The sequence below is a fragment of the Nipponia nippon genome, unplaced genomic scaffold (assembly GCF_047370975.1).
Source record: "Nipponia nippon isolate SJK-2023a ecotype South Korea unplaced genomic scaffold, ASM4737097v1 scaffold_3, whole genome shotgun sequence".
Taxonomy (NCBI): domain Eukaryota; kingdom Metazoa; phylum Chordata; class Aves; order Pelecaniformes; family Threskiornithidae; genus Nipponia; species Nipponia nippon.
Window position 1 is genome coordinate 123,285,774 of NW_028262347.1, and position 20,351 is coordinate 123,306,124.

The window sequence follows — 20,351 nt, forward strand, 5'->3', positions numbered from 1 at the left end:
GGCATATACTCCATCTTACCCTTTTCTACGATTCCAGTCCCAAATTCCTTGTATGCAATATAGCAAGTTCTTGTAAGATGGTGTTTTTAATTTTGTGCTATCTGCAAACTCAGGTAGCATGGTCCTCCTCCCCAAGGCCATTACTGGAAATTTTACACAAGATAGTGTCAAGACCAGTCTTTGGGGAATGCTACGGGTAACCTCCTTCTAACGGGATGTCTTCCCTGTTAATGCAATCTGTTTTCATTTCCACCTGTTGCTCGTTCCTTATCAACCTTTCAGGTTTTCTGCTCATCTCCACTGCCTCCATTTTAACTGATAATTTCCCATGTGGTGCTACATCAAATGCTTCGCTGAAGTCCATAAAGATGAGACCCATTGCATTTTCTTTGTCAAGAAAATCAGTTATCCTGTCAGAGAAAGATATCAGGTTTGCGTAGCATGTGATATCATTGGACAAAAAAAATTGTATGTTATTCTATTTTCCATTTATATTCTCTTTTGCAAATTATTTGTTAATTTAATTAAAGCTTTTAATTACTGTTTTTCTCCAAATAGCATCTGAAGTCTTGTACACCGTTGAGACCAGACAATCAGGCTTTGGCTGTCGAGACCATTGCTCATCCCCTTGCTCCCCCATTCTCAAGTGCAGGTACTGTGCGTGCTGTTCTCCAAACATACAGCGCTGTCTCCAATTAGACAAATGTATTAACCCTTCCTAATCTGAGCACACCGAGCAACTTGAATATTGCTTCTGCTTGAGACCAGGTAAATTCTTACAGCTTGATTCCCGTAGCCGTTCAGCCTCTGTCCTCTACTTCACCTTTCTTGAAAACCAAGACACAGACACTGATTTTTGGGGTCATACTTTGATTATTTCTACCCAACCGTCTCTGTACAGTCTTCATTTCTTGTTCTGTCTTCTTACCCCTAAAAAGCCTCTGTATCTTCTTTATTTTTCCTTGTAAAGTCTATTTTGGCCGAGGTTTTGTCAGCTTACTTTAGCCTTACATTTCCTGAACTCCTTTAAGCACCTAACCATATCTTTAGGACCTAAGACTTTGTAAAAACAAGTTATGCATCCTCTGCCTGTGCATCTGTTCCCATCTATAAAGCAACGCACTTCATTGATTTCTAAAACCATCTGCCTCCTTTGATAAGCTCCTGCCACGTGCGAGTCCATGGGCGAGCTGTCGGCCCCTGTGCCTCCTATCATAGCTAAAGAGGAATAAGGGGTGCCGTAACAGGACCGCAGCCCTAGCACAGGAGTAAATCCGTACAGGTTCCGCTGCTTGCCCAGGGTGTCGGGTACTTTCCCTGCCATTTTAAGACAGTTTTAGTACTATTTTCGAAGTGGACTCACAAGGTCAAGCAATGCTTTACTTGGGTTTTATGTGAGTTCCTAACAGTTCTTGCTGAAATCCATCATATTGATGAGACTCACAACGCTGTTCAGTAAAAAAGCAGTATTTGCACTCCAAGTTTCAATAACGGGATGAAGTAGCATTAGGAAAAGAAAAGGAGACGAAAACATTAGCTCATCCGCCTAAACCACTGTAATACCGTACCAAACACTGATCTTTCTCTGCTGAGAACAGAACGATGAAGAGTCTCCAGGATTGCACAACTACAAAAGATTTCATTCTCTAATTGTCAAAAAGCATTAAACATCAGCTATTTATTGTGTAGGAGAGGAAGGGGGAACAGACTTCAGCGCATCCCTTCACCAGAGGTTGTCCCTAATTGTCATGCATAGATTGCAACCAGAGGTTACTGAGCGAAATTTGTTTGCATTTATTAATCAAAAGGAGTCAAAGGCACACAAAGATATCATCAAGGCTCCCTTGTGCTTGGGGAGGCTGACAACTAAAATTCTTGATGAAGTGTTTGCAGAATGTTTGCAATCTGTTCACAGCCTTTTTACTTTGCAGGTGCAAACCTTTCTATCTGTTACATCAAAGAAACAATTGAAAATTAAACATAGTAAACATCGCTGTACAGGTTTTAATCTCCCATTTCTACAGGACAAAGGGAGTGGTATAATTAATTTCAAAGCAATGTTTGAGTTCTTTCAATATTCATTTGTGCACATTAGCATGTCATTAGCTACGTTTTAAACACCGATCCTTATTTCCTTCTCCCACACACCTTTCTTTTAGCCCTTTTGTTAAAAAAAAATAAATAAATAAATGGGAAAGTTGTACTTCCTGGGAGATGTCTTTCACGCTAAAGCATCCACGCATGGATAATTATCTTGCTCAATGAAATAGATTGGGGGAATAATGTATGGCTTTTGAGGTAAAGCCATGCAGCAAAAAAGAGATGAAGAGAGATAATTCTTTTCAGTGATGTTAAGAACTTGCAGGGCAAAGACACTCTCACTGAGTTTTGCTATCATGCCTCGTGAATAATGTATTTTATTATATCCATTGTGGTTATCTTTTAATATGTTAATAACACTTCTAACACTCTTCTCCCCCTTGTTCCTTTATGTAGTTTTAAAACTCTTTCTTTTAGTAAGATGTAACAAATGGAGATGCAATCAATAGATGCTTATTCTGTTGGTGACTAACTAGTAAAAGGATTTTCTTGTAAGTTTAATTTTAAACACAGATCTGTTTGAACAATGTCTACAGGGTAATTTCAGCCATCTATCTGCAGCATTTCCTGTAGCATTTCCGAGCTAACTCCTAATAACATCCTCCCCCTTAGGTATATTAATTTTATACATCCTGAACAGGAGATTGAACAGTCCTCGAACAGCCACGCAAGGTCACTGACACTAACAAAAATAGAACCTTTCATTGTGCTTTTATCAAGTCACGCTGGCGTTTATATTAGCCTGTGTGGGCCTGAACAGCACGTCTATTTGCTGGAGTTTAATATACAATTGTTTTCAAGAACCATTCAGCTCAATTTGTATTGAAAATATTACTTGGGAAACAATGAGCCTTTCAGACGTTTTGGCTGTCTTTCAGCTAAAGCATATAATTTCGGTGTTTGTAGCGAGGTATGAAAAGTGCCATAAATGTCTACAGGCTGTCAATCACCGGGGAAGGGCAGCAAAACCCAAGCTGTCCGGTCCTACGAGGACCACAAATGAGCTTCTGCTGCCCGGCTCACCCACGGGCAACACCACCCCGAAGTGCCTAAGCGGGAATTGCCCCCGACGGGGAATGGATCAGCCTGGACCCAGCCTGCTCGCTAGCCAGGCTCCAGCACAGCGCAGGGGCCACCTCTCCTCCTGTGAAATGTAGTGGCAAACCTGCCGCCGGCTGCAGCCGCACACCAGGCTGGGCAGGCACCAGTAGCACACTCCCACACCTCTCCTCGCCAGCCTCCTCTCGCTGAGAACCAGCCTGGGCTTTGAATCTCCACGTCATCTGCGATTACAAGCGGGCACAGCGCTCAGCGAGAGCCCTTAGCTCAGGGACATCTTAAGAAGTCTCCAGAAAGGCGGGTGAGTGGATCTATCTGCTGCTCCCCGGTCCAGCCTGCATCGGGCACACATCTTCTCTCCACCCTCTCCAGAATTACCAAGAGATGGTCACCAGGAATGGTCCCAGCGCAGCAGAAAGGACGACCTGTTAGATCTTTATTTGTGAATTGATTCCTTGCATTTACGCAAAGATACAGTGCATGCACCATCAGAGAGCTTCGCAGTAACAGGTATGCTGGTGATGACTACAAAAGCAACACTGCGTAGCACCGACCCCGCAGCCTGACCGCAGCTCACGGGCAGGTGACAACGCAGGTGACAACGCAGGCAGTGGCAGTACAGGTTAGCGAGCTGGCAAATTTCCCCGGGGCAGTCAAAGAAAGAGGTGGGTATTTCATAATTACTTAATTACCTGAACATCTTCACTCTCATCTCAGGCTTTTCAGCAAGAACAAGTAAATGCACATGAAAATGCTAATTAAGCCTGGATGGAACAAGAGGAGGGATTCAATTGTCATATGAACCATAAGAATATTGAACTCTCTGAGTCTTCCTGGGCTGTTCACAGGGAGGAAGGAGGGAATAAGTGTTTAACAAGACAAAAATACCTTACTGAGTATCTCTGAGTTTTGTTAAATACTCTAAGTATTCCCATCCTTACTGACACACATGTAGGATAATTAAATGAGCGAACAGTCCCCTAACAGTTGTTTCCCTATGTCATGAGCAACGGCAAGAATTTTACTTCAAATATATCTATTCGTAAGTATGATGAACCCCAGCTGCCTAAATACTAGGGACTTATCCATCCACACATCAATCTGAAATCTCGCCACAGTAAATTTTTCAGTCCTTCTCTCTGCTTCTGCCGATAACCTTGCTGAGTTCGCTCATCTTCAGAAATGTGCAAAATCAAGGACAACAGACTATGCAGCAAAGCTTGGAGTCAGTTCTTATTTTTATCAGAATTGTTCTACCCAGCCCTCGAAGTAGGACGACCCAGCTGCTCAGAGCACCATCAGGAACCACAGACCTGGGCCGTCCCTCGCAGCAGCGTAATCCACTGCAGCTGCATTCGAATGAGAGCAGAACTTGCCCCAAGGGCCCTTTTCTCCTTCCAGCAGCCCACGTTTCTGCAGGTGACCCTCACCAGGCTTCAGACTCCACACGATCAAACAGCAGCTTGCTCCAAATGCCATTCCCATTTGGACAACATGGGGATGACCCACCCAAGTGACTTCTTCACCGTGCAAATACGATCTCCAAAACCCGGGTCAGCATGGGGCTCCTCGGCAGTGACGTGCAGAGAGGCGTGCTTGTGAAGGGCAATTTTCAGCAGAAAACAGGCAGAAGCGTATAAGTTTGTGTGTATATAGTGATACACAAATATCTACATCTGTATACATACATTATTTAACAGCACTGACTTTTTCCACCCAGGGTCAGCACGCATTGCACAGACATATTTGTTTCTCCTGACGTTATAGAACTTAATTACAAAAGCTCAGTTTTCATACATTCAATTCATTTTCATACAGAGCAGAAGCAAACAAAATTGTTTGTTTTTTTTTTTTTACACTCAACGGGGTGTCGCTGTGATGAAATTAAATGAAGTATGACATAGTTCTAGGAGAAACACTTAGTTCTTTCAATATAAAGACTGCTTTAGGTCAGAGTTTTAATTGTGTGAGTGTGCTCAAAGCCACCTTAACAAGCGTTTCACATGACCATACTGTCCCATAATTCAAGCTATAGAGTTGCGATAAGAATCTTCCATTTTAATTTACAACAAGAGAGAAAAACAAAACAAAACAAAAAGCTGGATCTCTTGCTGCAAAGGAAATCACTGAAGCATGAACCACTTCTGGAGGCCCCCCAGCAATCCCCCTCCCTGCTGCCGAACTCCCCTGCCAGAATCCCCCTCCCACTGCTGCCGCTCCCCCAGATTATTTTTGTTTCAGGTCTTCTCCCCGATCCCTCGGTACAGGTCCCACACGCTGATAAGGATCACGCTGTTAACAATTCACCCACCCAGGTACATCCCTGCTGCGCACCCAGCTGGATCATTTCAGAAAATGGCAGCTAGGAGCTGCACTTTCCTGGGCTGGGAGTGGGATTAAGATCTCAGTTTTATTGTCAGTTCTGGCACCATCCTCTCCTAGAAAACTGGGTGCGACTTTGCACCTGCCCATGCAATGTAAGGTTTTTTAGGTCATTCATTCTCTTTTCCTACAATTTATTGCAAAGGGCAGATTCATCTCTCAGTAGCGTGGTAGTATGAGAGTTACTGATTAATCAGTTAGCCTTGCCCCACTACCTGATGGTTTAGTGAGCAGCAAGGGCCAGCGTTGGTGTGGTTCCTTCCGCCCGCTCCCCACAGCTCGAGGTTCCCCCATCAATAAGTGGTACAAAGCGACGGTGCACAGCATGGCTGAGCTGACCCAGTCCTGCCACTGCACGATGGGGGACATCCTGATCTCGCTCCACCTTTTTCCTGATAATCTAGCACACCGTCAAGGCTCATGACGAGAGCCCACGAGTGGCAGAAGCAGCACCAGCTAACGAAGAAGACTGTGGCCAGGAGCAGAGAGGGGAAATGAGACTATCTGTCTCTTTTTTGATGACAGCAAGCCATTCGTCTCGCTCACCAGCTATAACTTCACCCAGCACCCACCTGTAGCCCATTTTCGCATCCCATGCTTATGAAAACCGTTCTCTCAAGAACATAGCAGCTTCTACCCTTGCTGTCATCACCACTGACATCTGGCCACGCCACCGGGCATGGCTGCACACTCACACTCGAAGCCAGGCCCCCGAACAGCACAGCCACATCCCCCTATTCCCATTCGTCTCCTGGATAACCATGCGGTTTCTGCTACTCTCCAGAAAGCCTTTGCAACACATCCCTGAGCTGAGCTTCCTCCCTCATTTCTGAAATTGCCAAACTCTTTCAAACCCTCTTCTCCTTCCATCCTTTTCCTGGTTTCCCACTAAACACACCGTGAACCAGACTGTCCCTGTTCTGGCTGACACCACCACCATCGCCGGGTACCACGTACCTCCCCCAGCATCCCCCTGCCTGGCAGCTCCTCCCACCAAACAGGCAAATTCGGATAACGCAGCCAATTACCAGCTGCTTTGTTCTCTCCAAAAAGGCTCCGTTTCGGCACGTTATTTCAGTCTGTTTCACCTAGCAGTCTCAGATGACTTTGATTACTCATCTGAAGAATAATAAAATAGCTTCCTATCAAGGCTTTAAAAAAATAATATACCTTGACACGGTTATTTAAGATTGAAAAATCGGGGGGGGGGGGGAATAATTATTTTCAAAAGGAACAGAGCGAAGTCTCTTACGGCACAGATGCAAGAGAAACAGAAGCTACTCCAGAAAGAAAATATCATTGAGACTCGGTTTATAGCAGCTGCAGGTTTGTAACTAAAATTAAAATACGGAGAAGAACATTTGATAATAAATAAACTCAGAGACACTGCACAGCAATTAAAACCAATCTACTGAGAGCTGAATCTATGGAAGTGCAATAAGATGCTACAAAAGTTTATAAAATGGGACATAAATCTAATTAACCTAAGCAGTAGAGACAACCCAGTCTGAATGCAAAGCATTCCCCCTTGCTAGTTCCTCAGTCCCAGAAATGCTCCCAGAACCCAAGAACGCCGGAGAAGCAGCTCCTCGGGTGTTGTGGCACATCTACAGCGGTAGGAAGGGAAACGCTGGAGAACTTGAAGCCAGTTTGCTTCTGATGTTAATATAAGGCAGGGACAACTTCTCTGAAGGCCCTAGGGTATAAAACAATTATCAGTGGGCAGAGAAGCTGGCCACTGGCTTTTCGAGCTGTGTGCGGACTCAGAAGTTCCCATACACCTATTTTCCAAAATTATTCTGCACCCCCAAGGTACATTCAGAGGACACAGTGCACACAGCAAGGTCGGCCGTCGGAACTGCGTTCCTAGCGAACATCCTCATTCACGCTCTCTTTTACAAGGATGTAAGCTTACTAATAAAGTTGATGTTACACTACCTTCATAGCTGCAAAATTTAGATTGCAGACAAGCTCTTCCCTGAACCAGGGGCTGAAACGAAGACAGCCGAGAAGACGACCTAGGAGAGTCTTCGGATTAAGCTGAAACCAGCAAACGTTTGGAAATAACACCTATTGCTTAGATTCATTTTTTAAAAGACAAACAAATCCTCAAGTCCAATATTTGTAAGCAGGGAGTTAAATTTTTGGATCTCGCAGAGATAACTCATGTGGCCACCAGCAGCAGAGGAGGAGATGGTTACGCACTCCGAGGTGCCTCCAGCACCGCTCTTCCGAAGAGCTGCGAAGCCGAGGGCTGGTTATGATGGGCTGTTATTTACAGCATAGCAGTCGCCGCACAAACCCCACGGTGGGACAACATTGTCTGTTGCTTTGTTAAGTGCTCTGACATCCAGCGTGAGGAAGGACGTGAATAAATGACACTACAATGCATAGGGAAAGGGAGCACAATGGAAGTAGCTTGCAGTTCATTTCTGGAAGCCAATAACTATTCTTTCAGCTGTAATTTTTAGTCTTTATTATTACAAGATACAGTTATTTGTAAGTGGGCGAATGAGGAAGGGCTTCACGTACTGTAATGTAATGATGCTGTCACATTGTCGTAGTATTAATCAGAGGATCTAATTTTATGTGCAGTCCAAACATCAACAAATCTTTTTTAAAGGTATCGATTTTATTGATTTTAAGACATATTGTAGCTCTTGGGACAAAGACAGAGGAAAGTTCTACACAGACGTTGTGCAGCAAACGAACAGATGTAATTACTACCACCTTGTGTTTATACTGCACGTTGGCTGTGTTGGTGCTCCACGTGAAGCCAGGAGTTCTGCCGCTCATTTCCACAGAAGCAGGTTAGAGCTGGCTAAAGGCAGCGTTAGGGAAATATTGATTATTCTACCTGTTAGAAGAGAAAGAAATAAGCAAGCGTGGAGTGCCACAAGCCACTCTGTGGTGAAAGCTCAAAATAAATGTGAACTGGGGCTCGAAGTAATGGCTTTGGTTATTGAGATTACCAGGGGCTCTAGGAGCCACTCAGCACCACTCGCTCAATGTGGGTCTGAATTGCCACGTGCAAAGGTGTGGAATATACAGCTTGCTTATTTATTTTTTTTTAATTAACTTCTTCAGACAAGGACTTTCGCTTACTACTTGGTTGTATGATGTCTCACACCAAGACTTCAGCCTATTTGCTGTGCCTAGGGATCATTGCTAATGACAGCTAAAAACTACAAATTGATCTTCCCTTAAAGTTTGATTTAAACAGCTCCTCTTAAAAACATGCGAAAAACACCTGTGTCTAAATGGATAGGTTAGGATGAAGGGTATCTGTCTCCCTATTTTCTACAGAAGGTGGAGTGAAGCCAAAGAAAAGAATTATTTCATAAAGTTCATAAGTTGAGGGCCACAGTAAAAAACCTGAAAGTCTCTCTGTTTCTGCAGATTTTTCTAGCTGAGCTCAAGTGCCCTAGCCTAAGTACGGTGTTGCACACATATTGGGAATATAATGTGGTAACTGTAGAAAAAACAAGATTGGGAAAAGTTGTTTTGGCTTTAGTGGGAGGACTGACGGTAGAAGGGATGAGGGCAGAGCACAGCACAGACTTTCTGAGACATCTTCTCAACCTCTGTTAACGTTTAATTAATCTCTGTGTATTTGGACAGAGACAGGCCTTCAGGTTTCTCCTAGGCAAATACGGTACCATCATGCCTTAAAGCCACCCGCACTTTCTCCACGTATTTTCTTCAGTGTGGAACCCCACAGGACAGACTGTCCAGCCCAGAAATGCTCCAGAGCTTTCTCGTGAGGACACTGACCTGAGAGTGGTTGGTTCAAATTCAATTCATCACAGCGCTTGAGGCACTATCTCTGATTTCTTAAGAAAGAGTCCTAACTTGGTGGCCTTTGGGTGACCCAATTCCTGCCAAGGGGGAAGTTCCCGTCAAAGACTGCTGGGAAAAAGGAAACCACTGCCACCATTCCTTGGAACCTTCTCTCTCTGATTTTGGCAGTTGCCCCACATCAAATTCAGACGTATTATTTCATAGTGAACTACTTCCAGTTTTGACCTGAAAAAGTATTTCAGATTTTGTTTTGGTTTTCATTTCAGTGAGAAAACATTTTCAGTTCAGATTGGAAAGGACTATTAAAAGAAGTTAACTGCATTTTTGTTCATTTGCTGAACTGGCAGATACATTTTTCACACTCTTCTGCTGTGGTCCTGCCACACACTCTGTGATTGCCTCCCCAGACAAAGAGTCTTTCCTCCCCAAAATGCGCTCCTGTATATTTGAGGCCAAAACTCTCTATCCCATAAATAAATACTAGGAAGACTTTGTGGAAATACTAGAGAGGATGATAATAGAATGAACTTCAGGGGGAACATGATGAGTATTACAGAGATAAATCTCCTTAACTTTATTAAAGGAAATCACTTGCAACAGATTTTAAGCATAATCCTTCTTGCTGTTTTCTAATACTGGTAGGAACCACTGAATACATCTTTTAGGTTCCCGAGAAGACTTTTGTGAGACTCCCTTTGCCTACAACGTCCTGAAACAGTTCCTGCTCTGGGTCCCCAGGGTGGTCTCTCCAAACAGGCTGCTCCATTTCTGACTGTGCTGCTACACGATACAACGGGATGGTAAATCGCATGAGCAATTGTTTTGTTGCTTACAAGTGTGTTGTTGTTTTTTTTTAATTAAAAACTGCATAGATTTAAATACAATCAAAAATGTCAAAGCTTCTCAGGGTTCACTATAAAGACGATGTCTGTCTGGGATACTTTAAGGACTGCTCCAAATGACACTCCTGGCTGATATCATGCAGATGGCACCTTTTCCATCTCCTTATGCTTTCTCATAGGCTACCAGGCTTTCAAGACTCATTCCGCTTTCACCCTACTGACACAGACCTCATTTCCCTAACTCATTGTGGTCTTCTCCATGTTCCCTCTTATCCCCTTATGCCAAGGACAGAAAGTGAGCGCAGGCGGAGGACGGAGTTTACTCCTACCTCCCTTGGAAAGCACTGCTACCACAAAGACTTCCTTTATGCTTTCCCCGCTACTCAGGTCTCCAGTTCACACACTCCACGCAGGGTTTTTCCGAGGTCTACGGTGTATGTGCATGCAAAGCCAGTGGCCCTTTTCCACTTTGTACTGTGGCAGAGGAGTTTCTGCAGCAGCACCGGTGGTGTTTCAGAGAAACTCGTGCAAAGGGCTGGCTTGGGGCTGTGCACCAGGCGGGCTGAAATGCAGGCGCAGAATCACAGAGGCAGGCGTTGTGCATAACCTGGCTGGCAGAGGAACAGAACAACTAGGGTATAATAAGATTATTACAGTGCAAAGTTATTCTGTTGAGATAAGGAAGAATTTTAATGACTTTTGTAGAAGGTATCAAGCCATCGTTGGCCAATCAGCCCGACTTCCCGAGACAGCTGATTTTGCATACGTGGGATTGCTTTGCTGAGAGACTCCCGGACAGCTCCATGATACCGTGTGACTGAAAGGGGAGATAAATCTCTCAATCTCTATTTTAATTTCAATACAATTGCCTTATTACAGCGTTATGTGAGGAATATGCATGGTACTTCCCAAGGGTTTTGCTTTTCCCAATAGCAAATGTCTCACTCGCTGTTTGGGCAGAACGGTTCTCTTGCTAAATTGCTCACAATGCAAGCTATTATAGAATAGAGGTACCCTGTGGGTATGATTGAAATTTATATGCAAGGAACAATCAAGAATGCCAAGTGCATTGGATAAACTGTAGGTAGGTGGCAGAAGGCAGATAAGCAGCCTAGGAGGTTTAAGTTACAGGATCTTAAGCCATAGAAAGATTCATTCTATAATTTACATTACAACCAGTTTCATTTGTAGAATGAATAATGGAAAGCTCATACAGATAAGTATTTGAGGTCCAATCCTGCGAGGTGTTGAGCACCCAGCTCCCACTGAAGTCAGCGTTCAAGCCAGGCTTTTTAAAATGTATATCTCTGCAGCACAGGGGAGCTAACTTGTTGGTTAACAGCCACTGCAGATGATCCAGCCTGAGAAGCAGGGCTTCCACAGCGCTGCTCCTATCCTCCCAGTCTAACACATTTGCTTGCTCTAAAAGAACACTGCATTTTAAAGATATAAATCACCTCACAAAAAAGTACAGAGCAAATGATTTATTTACTTTAAAAACACCAATAAAAACATTTAAGCGTTGCTATAGGAAACTAGCCATTTTCCTTTTGCTGAGTAGTCAGGCAAAGATTTATGCATATTCGTATTCATAGATAAATACCTCTGCTCAAGTCTAACTCCAAACTAGTAAAATAGTAAATAAAATACCAATTTTTAATGCCTTCCCTCCTTTCCATGATCTCAGACCGTGGGTCTATAGGTCTGTCTATGGGCTAGGAGCATGGTATTAGGTCCTACCATCTGCATTAAAAAAATATTGTGATCTGTTACACTTGTTTTTCAGCAAGTTAAACTGACAAACCTCTGTTTTGATACTGCTTAAACATTTTCCTAATGACTCGATTTATCTGTCCCGAAAGCATCTCCAACTGGAAGAAAGTATCCCAAGTTGTATGCCTATTAAAGATGAAAGAAGGTGAGCATTGAGTTGTAAGAATCTCCTCAAGGTCACAATAACTTTATTTAGACTTGAGTTCTGCTTTACGCAAGCCACCAAAGTTTTGGGGAATTGCAGATACGGGTTTGATCTTGACCCATACCCAGATGTTGTTACATAAAGCTGAGAAATGTTCATAATCAGGGTAGGGAATTCACTGTGTTCTTAATAAATAATTATTAATTTAATTATGTCATTTGAATGAAACACTGCAATTTCCTTCAAATATGCATTAGCATAATAAAAAAAGCTTGAGAGGTATCAAAACTCCCAAAGCATAATGCAGTTTTGCCCAGAACTTCATATTTAACATTTACCCTGTGAAACAGCCAGTGATATTTGGAAAAAAGCACTCCGTTTAAATCACGAAGACATTGAGGAGCTGAAATTACGCTCTCCCATCTGCGAGCTGCAGCAGCCCCCACCAAAGGGGATATCCGAGGCACTGCAGACGGGCAGGAGGCGGAAGGGACGATACCAAACTGGCGCTGGTGGGGCCGGTCCCCGCGGCAGAACAAAGGCAGCGGGAAATGCGGCGGGGAGCGAGCGGCAGCCGCGGCATCGGGAGAGCGCACGAGCGGCGAGCACAGTCCATAAAGCCACAATGAATGGTAATGACAGGCAATAAAATACCCTTTTAAAAATCCAGTAAAGGATAAAGACTGTAGACTGCAGCATTGACTGGCAATGCTGTAGCTGCAAAACATCAGCAGATTAGCATAAAGCATGGCAAAGAAAGTACAACTAAAAATTATTCAGTCATACCAAATGCTCGCAGAGAATCTAGGCCAAGCAAGCAATCAAAATCAAACAGAAACAAGGTATATGTAATCCCACAGTAAAAAGATTGAGCAACAGTACATCGCCAAGACATTTTAATACTCCTTTAGCCCACAATTTTTGAAAACCATTAATAGAGCTATAAAAAGTGAGGAAAGCTGCACAATGCAGTTCAGACCAACACGGGGGTGTAATTCTACACCAGCATAGCACCAGTGTTAATATAATTTCTCTCATGTTACACAAGAAGCCCAGCAAGAGCATCATAAAATGCAATATGTGTTTTCTCTACTAGCTTAAGTGTCTTTTAGCGTAATTATTCCTGATGCTTCAGTTACGGGAAGGAACGCTACCAATCTAAGCAGCAAGAAGGTATTTATTTGCCCTTAAGGTGCAATTACATTCTGGAAAATGGCTCTTTTTTAATTCAATGATCTACTTCTGTTGCGTGTTAGGGGTCACACACTGTTAAGACCACAGTCCTTGCGATTATGGGTTTACTCCTTAAAAAATCTCAAGTTCTGTACGCTGAGGTGTTGTTTGTTTGTTTAACCCTCCTGCTTTTCCTCGGGTTTTTTTTGCAGCTCATGCAGTCCTAGGAGAGTGAGCAATATCTATTTTGGCACATGGAAAATCATCAAACCAGAATTTAAAATTCGAAACACTAAATCTTTGTGCTGAGGATGCTCAAGGCAAAAATGCCACTGAGTGACTTTTCCTCTTGAATTCAGAGCTACCAGCTAAGGAAAAAAAACAAAACCCCAACAACCTTTTATTTAATTTCTAATTTCAGCAGATTTGAAGCTGAGCCAGTCATCATGACTCATCTCAGGGAATCTCTCCAAGGAGAGCCCAAACTTTCCGTGCGGGCTCTGCAGTGAGCCTGGCTGACTTGGGACACGGCTCCTGCAGCCAGGCAGCACCGCTGCCCAGCGACTGCTCAATGGCGCCAGCACTCCCTCCCCGGGAACAGCCACCCATCTTAGCAAAATAGCAAGTTTCAGTAAAAAACTCTCTTCCATGCGGCTGGGAGCCTTGGGAGGGAAACCCCAGCCTCCGCAGATGGGGAGAGGGAAGGAGCCCATTTACTTGACCCTTCCCATTGGGGCTGACTTGCCCAACGGAGGAGTCCGGGGAGACCACGATCCCCAGGGGCGTCAGCTTTGCATAGCCCAAATATAATAAATTCTACTAATACAGGGTAGAGAATAATAGAAACTAGCACTTTTTGACTTCAGGAGAAAAATGTAACTGTGCAAACGACATTAGAGTGGTACTGCAAATCTGAGTCACAGCAACCACTAATCACCCCGAATTACGAAGTATAAAACAGATCGCTGAAGCTATGCCTGAAGAAAAGACCATTTTATGCAGCGGAGTAACCTGTCAAATGGTGCAAATCCTGAGTGGAAATGGAAATCTACATGCGTGTCTCTCTGTGGATGTGTACACGAAAGAGGCAACGGCGTTTGGTACCAGCCCCAAACATAAAGTTACTGAACGAAGAAAGACCCTTCCAGGAAAAACTGTACAAGTTTTGGTAGTTATTTAACATTTCTGACTCAGGTGTGTATGGCCCTACTTCCAGTTGCTACCGTAAATCGCATTTTCCAGTCAAACATGGTTTCTATCTAAACACAGTGATGGGGTGGGAATTCCCCGGCGTTGAGGCCAACTCCTCATCCGGGGAGCCCCAAGCCCCACGGATAAAGAAGGTGAAGACTTTTAAGGAGCAAAGGTGTTTTAGTGTAGCTGGAAAGAGGCAGGACTTTTCCCTTCTGGATCATGTTCTTTGTGTACCACAAAGATCCTCTGGCGTGTAAAATCCATGACGATACTAAATACATGGCAAGAGCTGCTTTTATTAAATTATTAAATGTTTCAGCTTCTCCCCTGAAACTGTATGCTTCAGCAAGAGGATTTTGAAGGAACATATGCAAATGAAAACAATATTAAAATAATTCCTTAGTCTCCTACAACCATGTGTAGCTACTTAATACTATTAAATAGCAAACCCTTTTTTAATTTCAATATTTATCTTCAGTTTTTCTCAAGGAAAAAAATAAAAGGCGCCTGTATTTGATTCTCCGATTTTATACAACCGGGTAAAAATCACTGTGCACTAAGCAAAGAAACGTGTACCTCCCAGCTAAAGCCAAAATCTCCGCAGAAAAGATGGATCTGGTCCAAGGAGCTGTGGGCAGGGAAAGATGGAGGCAGAGTCCTCTTGGTGGGTCTTGGAAAAGACACATGGGGATTGCCCAAACTCGGGGGAGCGCAAAGGGCGCTTTACCAGAGTGCTGGGGGGCTGGAAAGGGCCTTCAGCAGCTCTTGCTGCTCATTTCTGGAGTCTGAGCACAAGCTGAAACGGAACCCAGAGCAAAACCTCCCACCACCAGACTGATCCCCGAGGGGCGAGCCCGGCGCTCGTGGCGGTGCTGCAAACCGGTGCATCCCCTGAGCTGGCTGTTGTCAGCGGCCAGGGCAGCTACGGGCACCCCAGAATGCCTCTCCCTCCGGCTGGCAGGGGGGATGCAAATAAATGTGGGCACAGCAAAAAATCCACATGCTCCTTAACCCAGTTTCGAGGAGCAACTCAGCGCTGCCTTCAAAAACCTCCGCTTGGCAGCCCCAGCTATTCCCAAACTTTGGGTAATGGGCAGGAAAAATAGAGTTTTTCACTCAAACCGAGGAGTAACAGCGGTCAAAAGAAGGCGTCCAGGCCATTAGTTTTGAATGGCACGCGGATAATAGGCAGGAGCGGGAGCGGGGAACTCTGCCTCCTTCCCTGACACAGACTGTTCACACTTGTGCAGCACTTCAGCGATGCACTTAGTTCATGCTTTACCTTAAAGTGCTATATTTTAACCGGAGAGGAAATGTGCAGCAGCTTTCATGCTCCTGCTGTGTAACTGTGGGCAAGTGCAGTCTTTTGAATGGCAGTCACTGCAAGTGAGGAATGTTATTTTTGTATGGAAAGGCTTTCTGGCACAGTACCGACGATTAGTGAGGGAATAACAGAGAATTAAGAGCGGGAACTAAGTCTCTCTTGTCAGATATCTTCCTACTCTTACCTCTTGCAATATGGACACGTAACTGTGTCTAGAAATGAGATCTGGGATGGGGAATGTTGGTCACAGAATGCAGTTTTAATAATATGAACCCTGGACACAAGTTAAAAACTTGTAACTTGGATGGTTTTTGCATGCACATGGAGTTGTGGCCATGGTTATGAACACATTTACACAATTTCCAAGAAAACAAAGAAGTTAGGAACTGAAAAAAGAACCCGCTCCTTTTTACCATTCAAGGTCTATGAATGAAGTTGGGAATTTGCACTCTACCTTATTCATTAAAATAGAAACTGCCATCACTTTAATGAGCAGCCTAAGGGTGGACAAAGTGCCTTGAATAGCTACGTACCATAGAGAACTTGGCATCCTCACTGAAACATAATGTGGGATTGCAATTGTGGGATTTTTCCAGTGAATACGAAGTGATCAAAGATAACACTGCCCCAAAAAGAATTAAAACAGTGCAACATTGCATCAAGTTACAGCCAATGTCAATCATTACACGCCTGAGTGCACAGGATCTTTTAAATAATGTTATAGACATGCTGTGGCATTCAAAATATTCACTGAATTTCAAATTAAAATGCAAAAGCATGTTCCCCGCTCATCTGACCAGAATAGTGAACTCTAGGCACATCTTTCCAAATATTGCTCTAATGCCACATCATTTACTGTCAGCTGGAGGACAGGCTAATTTTATGCAGAGCTGGAGGATGGGAGGACAGTCACATTAAAGGGATTCCAAAAAAGTTACCTTCGGCTTTGGTCCTGGGAGATGAGAAACTAGCAAAGATGGGGTTACAAAAGATTGGGGAAGGAGAGGGAAGGAGAGGACTAATTGCAGACTGATCACCTTTCCTACTGTGAAAGAAAATCCCTTCGCACAATGCAGAACTTGAACTCATCATTGTGTAGATGAGAGTTTCTGGCATATAATGCCAGCCTGAGCTACTTACTGGAAAAAGTGTTGCTTTATTTACATGCTAAAGGGAACCACCTCCTAGCTTTGGGCTGCTGATAAGCAGCCGTGGTGTGGAAGAAAAAGAAAGGGAACAGTACGCCATTCTGGAAAAGGAGAGGGTGGGAGGGAAAGGAGTAAAGACACACATCAAAGGAAATATTTATAATATGCCACTACAGTGGGGTGAAACGCAGAAGTCTTTTGCAAACATAACAGGGAGCCCAAAGTAATTTCAATTTTTAAAAAGGTCAGTGAGGAAATAGCAGAGGAAAACTTCACTCGAAGCCCAGCAATAGCAACAGAAATATTGGAGCATTTAACCTCAAAACCTCCGTGAAAACAGCATGCAATTCAGTCTTCAGGTGGAAAGAAAAAAATACCTTTAGCAGCCTATAGAAACCAACCGAGAGCAAGATAATACACATAGTGTACAATTGCAATTAAGTGGAGGATGGAGCAAGCAAATTTAGATCCAAGGAAAACATGATCACCAGAAGTGAAGGCCACAAGGCCGCGTCACCTACTGCCATATTAATTCTGCATAAATTGATCCAATTTTGTTCCAATTTCCCACAAAGTACAGATTAGCCCAGGATCTGGCTCAGAAGCTGACATAAATTATCTAAATCTTGAATAATCTCATGGCAGCTAAACCCAGGTTCTCATGCTGCAGCTCTCTGTCAGGCTGTGATGGCCAGGAGCCGCGTTGGGGATCCCACCGCCTGACTCCAAAAGCCTGAGAACAGGGAACATCACCTTTTCTCTTCAAACGCCCGTACCACTTCCAAATCTATGAGTAATATGCAGCCTAATTTTCCTAAATGAATTGTAATTACAGTAATTCATGCCTATAGCTCATGCCCATTTGTGGGAGGTTTTTGCTGTGAGAGGCATTGTATCATCTTCTCTGTAGGTCTGCGGTTTGAGAACTGATCTCATGAAGCTCTTATATATCAGCTCTTATGCGATGGCCCTGCTTGGGTACGGGTTTTAATTATCTAATTTCATCATTTATTTTTCTTTGAATACAATTGCATTTGGTTGCAAAGGTTGACTGCTCTATGTCCGAATTTGCTCTTGTTTTAATTTGTTTCAATTGTTTATATGACAGGGTTTATTTCATAATATTTGCTGAAGTGAAAAGTATATCACAGACTTACATGATTTAATTTAAGGAAAATGCTTAATTTAACATTCTTATAAATAAGAAATGGAGAGATAGGAGCAAAAGGGTTTTAAATGAGCAAACTGTAGAACAGCTTATTTGAAGCGGCGAGGAAGGATGGTCTAATGAGCTGAGCGCTGGACAGGGAGCCAGAAACCTTCAAGATCTATTCCAGATTAGACACTGCTTCAGCCTGTTGTCTCAAGCAGGCTATCAAACTCCTCCAAGGTTGTCCAGTTCTCTGCCTGACAATACTTAAAAGATCAAAATTTGCTATGTGTTTTGATCATTTTACTTTATGCCGCATTTCACATCAACGCTATTTTCAGCTTCAAAAGAACAGAAAACACAGTGGGTTGGATCTTCAGCTACAACATTCACGCAGGCACAGCCTTTGCATTGCTCAGTCCTCCTGCTCTTATGTCTGGGACCATCCTGTTTGCACATTCACTAAGGAAAACCAAGCCTCGTGGACAGAAGACCTACCTCATCTAGGGCCCATGCAGGGCAATGGCATGCTGGTGTCACAGCTCAATTGTGCCAGGTCTATATTCTGCACTGAGACTTGCCACTCACAGACACAGTCATTTAGAGCTACGATTCCTAAAAAGGCCTAAGGGCTTTGAATGAGTGCACGGTACCATCCTCCCAAGTCACCACTGGACATCTCAGCTGGACAGTGACTGGTAGATACTAAGAACCATGGAGAAATAACAAAAAACAGAGAGAAGGAACATAGACAGCAGAGCTGAAATCACGGTAGCACAAGCAGGAACAAAATAAAACCAAAGATTAGGTCATTAATGCAAAGATCAGCAAGCTTTTAGGAGTAGTGTGCCAGACTGCATCCCTCTTCTTTCAATTAGAGGTTACGTGCGCTGGCAGGGATTTGGTGGGAGTCAGAAGATAGGGCCTCTCAAAGAAACAAGATGCTGCCAATTAGCTGCTTGGCAATGTCTTGCTGCTATGGGAGACAAAGGCTGCCAGTCCCACTTCGGTCTCAAATTCAGTGGGAAAGGGGGCTGTGATCTGCAGCCTCCCCCAGATGCTGCCCACCACTCACCCCCACCCATCCGCCCCTCTCCGCACCGTAGATTGCTAACCCTCCTGCTAAGGGACCAAAAAGCACATTTGATGTTCAAGTCACCAAAGCAATGATAGAAACAACAAAAAAACCTCCAACCCCAAAGTCAAAGAAAATAAACATTCCCCTATACATTCAGAAAGAATGAGTCAAATTCAGTTTCTATGATCTCCAAAGGCCAAGATGCCCAGCTGTGCACAGAGGATTTTCTAAGAGGTTCCCTGATCACTACCTGGGGACAGAGGAGAGCGTTGCAGAAGCAGCTGGAGGGTCATGGGAAAGCTTTCTGGACCCTAAAGCTTTTCCTTTCGCTCTGCCTTTGGGAGAGTAAACACAGACCATACACAGTCAGAAGTCATTTTTAAATTTTCTTAATCTATATTAAGAAGAATAAACTGAATTCTACAAACTAGGCAACGTGAGTTCTCACTTTTATTCCCAATAAACAACGGGTTTTATATTTAAGTGCTTATATGACTTTACTACACCTCAGGTCACAATTTAATCCCTCTTTAACTTTAATTTAATGCCCAATTTAATCTCAATACGACAACTAACAATTAAGAGAATGCATGCGGAGCCACTTACTGTTTGATTGTATTGGTCATGTATTGACATCGGATACAGTACCGTTTTCCCGTAGATCATAAAACTTCAGAGCAAAAGATTGCACCGTTCAGAGAAATGTCTACCATTCTCAGCAGCCTTCAGGATTAGGACCTTAACGAGCCACAACTGGGTACACGCACGGATGTGTTGCAAAACCACTACAGTTTTAATAACTTAATTAGCAAAATGTTCTATGGTGGACATTTTCAATACGTTACTTCAGGTATGGCACGCTCTTTTCTATGTTTAAATCTCTGTCCAAAAAGCAGAGTCTGTAATAAAACCTTTATACATACTGATCTTCCACAAACTTTGTATTTTTATGACATACTCTAACATGCAAACTAACCCAGGGCCAGCGGTCCCAAGCACCAGCGTGCACCATGCAACGCCTTGGCAGAACATGGCGACAGCCGCCGGGGCTCAGACCTTGGCTCCAGCATTTATTTGCTCCGCTTCCTCCTCTGAGCTGGTGCAAATCCACCATTTCTAACAGTATAAATGAGGAAAAACATCTCACCCGGGTTAGGTATTGTAGAGGTGGGAAAACCACGC